The following is a 7,294-nucleotide window of genomic DNA, read 5'->3' as shown; positions in this document are numbered from 1 at the left end:
AAGGTTTGAAGGTCCGCATTTTAAGTTACAACAAAACTGTGATCTATCTATCTATCTATCTATCTATCTATCTATCTGTCTATCTGTCTATCTGTCTGTTTGTCTGTCTGTCTGTCTGTTGTCTGAGGTAAATAATTTTCAGCTTTTCCCGTGTAGCCTGTCACAACAATAGGCATACAAATATGTACAGTATACAACTACACTCTTTAATAAAACAGTGTTACAGACAAGGTGGCACTTTGGTTAGTCGTGACTTATATGTTATCATTGTAATATACCAAACTATATGAGCTATACAATCTGTTTGAGAGTGTGAAATTATCTAATTTAAACACAATTGTTGGCCACATGATGACTTTTGATTATCAAAAATGTTGTCTCTTTAGCAGCTGTGGCCATTATGAGAAAACATTACCATTTACGAGGTGGCGATTGTGTATGAATTTTTACAATTTTATTTGTACGACAACGGATGATTTTTTTTTTAAGTAAACATGAATTCCACCCATAAATATAACTCTTAGTGGGAAGTAAGCAGATCGTACGAAAAGGTTTGAATGAGATTGTTTACGAATTTATACAAACTATCCACCAATTCGCCAAAACGTAAAATAGTCCCAAATTGCCATGAGAGTGTGTTGGACAGATCAGTCTTGCCCACACAACCAGGGGCACCTTAAGATAACAAGAGGCCCCTGGGCTACAGCGTTACATTAGACCCCCTCCCCCCCCTCTAGGGCTGCACGATTAATCGAAATTAAATCGCAAAGGCGATAAATCGCGATTAGGCAGAAGCTGCGATTGTCATGCGTTACTTTCAATGAAGCACGGTTCTGTGATCAGCAGTAAATCTCCAAAATATGCCTCACAGAAGAAACCCAGGAAATGCCTATAGCGGTTGCTGAATAAACATTAGATTTAACTGCTTTCATTAATTCAACGTGACTAATAAACACACAACTACGACAATATATGGTTTATCTGAGTTTGTCTTGTTATAATTTTTATTATAATAAAGTATATAGAAGCTGCGATTGTCATGCGTATCTTTCAGTGAAGCATGGTTCTGTGATCAGCAGTAAATCTCCATCCAAAGACCACAGGGCGCTCTCGCGCTGAAACTCCAAATACGCCTTGCAGAAGAAACCTAGGAAATGCCTATAGCAGTAGCTGGATAAACAGAAGATTTAACTGCTTTCATTAATTCAACGTGACTAATAAACACACAACTACGACAATATATGGTTTATCTGAGTTTGTCTTGTTATAATTTTTATTATAATAAAGTATATTATAATGCAATGCTAATTGACATGCCTTTCACTGCTTAGAATACTATGAAATATGTTGCGTGCCTTATTCTGTGTAAGAAGGCACATCATGTCACAGAAGGATTTATTTCAAACACTCAACTGATGTTATGAAGTGAGTTGAGTAAAAACGTTATTAAATGCGGTATTTGCACGTGCTTTCAGATGGAGCAGCATTTACCACACAGAGCCGTAGTTCACTGACAAGCTACATGTAACCAAGGTTACTAAAGCCCATATTAAACCTGTAAAAGAAAGAAAAAGAAGTATTATAATGCACATAATATTTTTTTATTATATTATTTTAATGTTTTAGAAATCAAATATTGCTTAAGAAATTTAGTAAATGTCAAAAACTAGAAAATAAATTAAATTGAACAATTAGGAATAGCTCCGCCCTTAGTGGGTTGCGTCATCTCTAGCGCTAAATAGAGGTGAACAGTCTCGTCACGGGGGGCGCGCAAGATGGCGACCGTGGAGGATGTTAATCTGTGAGGTCGAGAAGTTTCTTCTCCCAATTCCCACCCTTTGTATTAATTATATTAACCTGATCGAATAATAACTCTGTAATCTTGTTTACTCCACTTTTGAGCTGTATTTGTTGTTGTAAATATATCTCATCAATAAGTTTTAATCGCCGTTAAATCTGTGAGATTGAGAAGTTTCTTCTCCCAATTCCCACCCTTTGTATTAATTATATTACCCTGATCGAGTAATAACTCTGCAATCTTGTTTACTCCACTTTTGAGCTGTATTTGTTGTTGTAAATATCTCATCAGCAAGTTTTAATCGCCGTTAACGTGCAAACTAATTGACGTAACTGCAAGCTATGGCTGGAAAACGCAAAGAAAGACAAAGTTCCAAGAAAGACCCTCAAGAGGTGTGGATGGATGCTGAACAGGAAATCGCGGAGGTGCATGATTATGCACAAATCCAACAGCAACGTGAAATTTTGCTTTCTAAAGGTTTGACATAACTTGATTTGGCTCCGCATACCCCCGATTCAAAGAAATCAAAAAAACGAGCCATCCCTCCTCGACCTGCAAAATAACATCGTCAGAATGCTGACAGAAAAAAATAACGAAAGAGCTGACGGTTTGGAAAAAAATAATTAAAAAGAACTCTGACGGGATTGAGGCTCTCCAGAAATCCACCGAATTCTTGTCTCGTGAGATCAATGACATCAAAGCAGATCTGACTGGACTGAAAACATCGAGCATTACCCATGACAAGATAACATTGGCAGAATGCTGACAGAAAAAATTAATGAAAGAGCTGACGGTTTGGGAAAAAATCATTAAAAAGAACTCTGATGGGATTGAGGCTCTCCAGAAATCCACCGAATTCTTGTCTCGTGAGATCAATGCCATCAAAGCAGATCTGACTGGACTGAAAACATCGAGCATTACCCATGACAAGAAAATACTGGATCTGGAAGTTAAAGTGATCGAAATGGAGAGATATAGAAGGCGCTGGAACTTGAGGCTTCATGGTCTTGCCGAACATGAAGGCGAAGACATTAAACAGAAGGTCGTGGACATCTGCGCTGCAGTGCTGCCAGAGGAAAAGGGAAAGTTCGCTGCCGAAATTGACGTGGTTCATCGCGTTGGAAGGAGGCTCGACATGAACCAGAGGCCAAGAGCTGTGATTCTCCTGTTGAGATCCAGGTATATCAGAGGCTTGCTGTGGAAAAGTGCAAAGAAAAGCAGTTTTTTGAAAGAATAGAAGTTGAGATTTGCTGAAGATCTGTCGGCAGTTGATAAAGAGACCAGGAATCAGCTGTGGCCAAGTGTTGAAGCTGCACGAAAAGAAGGCAGGAGGGCTTATTTTGTTGGGACCAGAGCATTTGTGGACGGGAAGGAGATTTTTGTGAAGTAGGCAATGACATTTATGTTTGACTCGAGTTTACAAATGCCTACAGTATGCCAGGTCACATCAGGTGAACTTTAATGTTATGCGGGGTTTGGAGATGTAAACTTCTGTTCTGAAGTTCTTCTGTGAGTATGTGTTCACTCGCTGTTTTTTCACTTAATGTTAGAGGTATGAGAAATTTACTTAAAAGAAAAGCAATCTTTTTGTTTTGTAGAAAATATTTTTGTGATTTTTATTTCATCCAAGAGACACATGCATCTGAATCAGACTTTCAGTTTTGGAAGAGCCAGTGGGGAAACGATATGTGGATGTCGTATGGTAGCAATCATTCTACAGGTGTTGCAATTTTGAAGGGTAAATTTAGAGGAAAAATTGTTAAAAGTTATTCACATTCTTTGGGCAGATGGGTCATTTTGATTGTCGAATTCAACCAGCAATATTTTGTATTAGGGAATATATATGCAACGAACAGTGCTGTAAGGAATACAAGTTTACTACAAGAATTTGAAGAAAGAATCTGAAACATCTTGGACAGTCCTTGGACATCTTGAAACATCCAGATGCTAAACTAATTCTTGGAGGAGATTATAATTCTATTTGGGATATTAATTTAGACTGTATTCCTCCTCGTGGAAATAGTTTAAATAATTTCAATAAGGGAAAGTTCGCTGCCGAAATTGACGTGGTTCATCGCGTTGGAAGGAGGCTCGACATGAACCAGAGGCCAAGAGCTGTGATTCTCCTGTTCAGATCCAGGTATATCAGAGGCTTGCTGTGGAAAAGTGCAAAGAAAAGCAGTTTTTTGAAAGAATAGAAGTTGAGATTTGCTGAAGATCTGTCGGCAGTTGATAAAGAGACAAGGAGTCAGCTGTGGCCAAGTGTTGAAGCTGCACGAAAAGAAGGCAGGAGGGCTTATTTTGTTGGGACCAGAGCATTTGTGGACGGGAAGGAGATTTTTGTGAAGTAGGCAATGACATTTATGTTTGACTCGAGTTTACAAATGCCTACAGTATGCCAGGTCACATCAGGTGAACTTTAATGTTATGCGGGGTTTGGAGATGTAAACTTCTGTTCTGAAGTTCTTCTGTGAGTATGTGTTCACTCGCTGTTTTTGCACTTAATGTTAGAGGTATGAGAAATTTACTTAAAAGAAAAGCAATCTTTTTGTTTTGTAGAAAATATTTTTGTGATTTTTATTTCATCCAAGAGACACATGCATCTGAATCAGACTTTCAGTTTTGGAAGAGCCAGTGGGGAAACAATATGTGGATGTCGTATGGTAGCAATCATTCTGCAGGTGTTGCAATTTTGAAGGGTAAATTTAGAGGAAAAATTGTTAAAATTTATTCACATTCTTTGGGCAGATGGGTCATTTTGATTGTTGAATTCAACCAGCAATATTTTGTATTAGGGAATATATATGCAACGAACAGTGTTGTAAGGAATAAAAGTTTACTACAAGAATTTGAAGAAAAAATCAGAAACATCTTGGACAGTTTTCCAGATGCTAAACTACTTCTTGGAGGAGATTATAATTCTAATGCATCTGAATCAGACTTTCAGTTTTGGAAGAGCCAGTGGGGAAACGATATGTGGATGTCGTATGGTAGCAATCATTCTGCAGGTGTTGCAATTTTGAAGGGTAAATTTAGAGAAAAAATTGTTAAAAGTTATTCACATTCTTTGGGCAGATGGGTCATTTTGATTGTCGAATTCAACCAGCAATATTTTGTATTAGGGAATATATATGCAACGAACAGTGTTGTAAGGAATAAAAGTTTACTACAAGAATTTGAAGAAAAAATCAGAAACATCTTGGACAGTTTTCCAGATGCTAAACTACTTCTTGGAGGAGATTATAATTCTATTTGGGATAATAATTTAGACTGTATTCCTCCTCGTGGAAATAGTTTAAATAATTTCAATGAATTACATAATTTGTGTTTAGGATTGGATTTAATTGATATTTGGAGGATCAGAAACCCAGCTAAACAAGAATTTACATGGTGTTCTAGTGACAGGAGTAAACAGTCTAGAATAGACTTTTGGCTCATATCCAGTGTATTAGAAAATCAAGTAAGCCAGGTTACTGTGGAAACATCTGTCCTTACTGACCATAAAGTCATTTATCTAGTTATTGACTTATCTGGAAATACTAATAAAAATATAAGAACACGAACACACTGGAAATTAAATAAGGCAATACTGGAAGATGACTTGTTTAAAAAAGAAGTTAAAAATATTATTTTGAGTTGCTGGAACAATGCAAAAAGTTCAAATAAGTATGGTACCAATTGGGAGTACATGAAGTACCTTATAAGGAAGCAAGCTATTGTTAGAGAGAAAATAATAGCACAGTCTAAAAGGACTAGAGAGGAACAGGTAATAAAAGAGATAGTTAATTTGACAAGTATTAATGTAATGAATCAGCAGGACAAACTCAGGTTATTTGAATTACAGTTACAATTAGATGAGATGTATGAATATAAAGCCAAAGGGGCATTTGTAAGGTCTAGAGGAAAATGGCTTGAAGAAGGGGAGAAAAACTCCAGGTACTTTTTTAATTTAGAAAAAAGAAATGCTGAACTGAATTCTGTATTAAAACTTAATATGAATGGGGAGGTGTCTGAAGATTATGTTAAAATTTCTAATTATATATCAACCTTTTATCAGACGTTATATAGTAAAGAAGATGATGGCAATACAAGACTTTTTTTAGAAAGCATTAAAGCAAATGCTAAATGTATAGATCAGGATAGTATGATGTCGTGCGACAAAGATATTTCTATAGAAGAAGTTAGATTTGGGATCAGTAAATTAAAAGACAATAAATTTCCCGGTAATGATGGTTTGGTCAGCGAATTTTACAAGGAATTTCAAGAACAATCATCTGAGTTTTTACTATGTGTGTTTAATGAAGCTATAGAACGTTTATTGATTCATCAGAGATTATTTCTAACCGTTATCATGTTATTCTTGGTTGTTGTTTTTTTGTTTGTTGTCTTTGATATTGAATGAGGAGTTTCTTGGAGTTCTGAGTTAGAACTGTTTCTGCCATCAACGAGGAGTGCTCAACATTGGTGGAAACTGGCGGGCCAAACTGTTTTTTCGTGAGCTAGGACAACATTTCATGTTTCATCGAAGTGGTAGGACCACACGTATTATTTTTTTCCCCTTCCCTGGATATTATCACAACTGTGAACAATAACTGTTTTTTTTCCCCCTCTTTTCATCTCGGAGTTTGCGTATCTGCGTTCTTTAACACTGAAACAGGAGTACGAAGGATACTAACCTGAGCTAAACTCCTGTTTATTTACCCGAGTCATTTCTGTCATCTGTCATCAAAGACAGTTAATTGAAAAGAACTCTGATTTGGGTGTCATCGGACATTTTACCTGAAATGTATCGTCCAAACTGCTATTTATTTGTTTTGTTTTGTTTTTTCCTCCCCGTCTTTTATTGAAATTGTTCTGGAAAAAGAGAATACAATGGTTATGGAGTCATATAACTGTCATTTGGGTTTTGAGTGTTAACTGGTTATACCATTTATGTGAAAAAGAAACCTGGTTGTTGAAAGATAGCTATAAACCAAACCAAGCTAGAAATAAAACTGAGTAAATAAGGAGTACCAGAACTAAGTAAAGAACTAACAGAATAACTAAAGAGCTGAATAACTAATTTTTAATTTAAATATAACATAATATAAATGTAATATAAATAATTACAGAACTAAATAACACACAAAGAGTACCCTCTCCCTCCTTCATTTTTTTTAAGTTAGACATCAACTTTCTTAGTATTCCTCAATCTATTAATTATAAACAATATAACAAGAAAAAAATAGTAAAACATAAAATAATGCCAGTTTTCTTATTTTTTTGTATAAAAGTGTATAGGGTCGCTAGAGACCCGAGGTATATAAATGTGTAAGTATTTTTTCCTGCGCAACTATATTTACATATCAGATGACTCAATATGTGCAATGCATCTTTTTTTTTCCTCAAGGTGGCACTGTTTGATACACAATGATGATGTGACGTTTCACTCATAATTACCGCAGGCATAAAACAAACGAATATCATCAGCAAAAATTGAAGTGGTTTGAATGGCTT

The sequence above is a fragment of the Sinocyclocheilus anshuiensis genome, unplaced genomic scaffold (genome assembly GCF_001515605.1).
Source record: "Sinocyclocheilus anshuiensis isolate Anshui unplaced genomic scaffold, SAMN03320099.WGS_v1.1 scaffold1333, whole genome shotgun sequence".
Lineage (NCBI taxonomy): Eukaryota > Metazoa > Chordata > Actinopteri > Cypriniformes > Cyprinidae > Sinocyclocheilus > Sinocyclocheilus anshuiensis.
The sequence above is the reverse complement of the archived record's forward strand: the minus strand, read 5'-3'. Positions refer to the sequence as shown.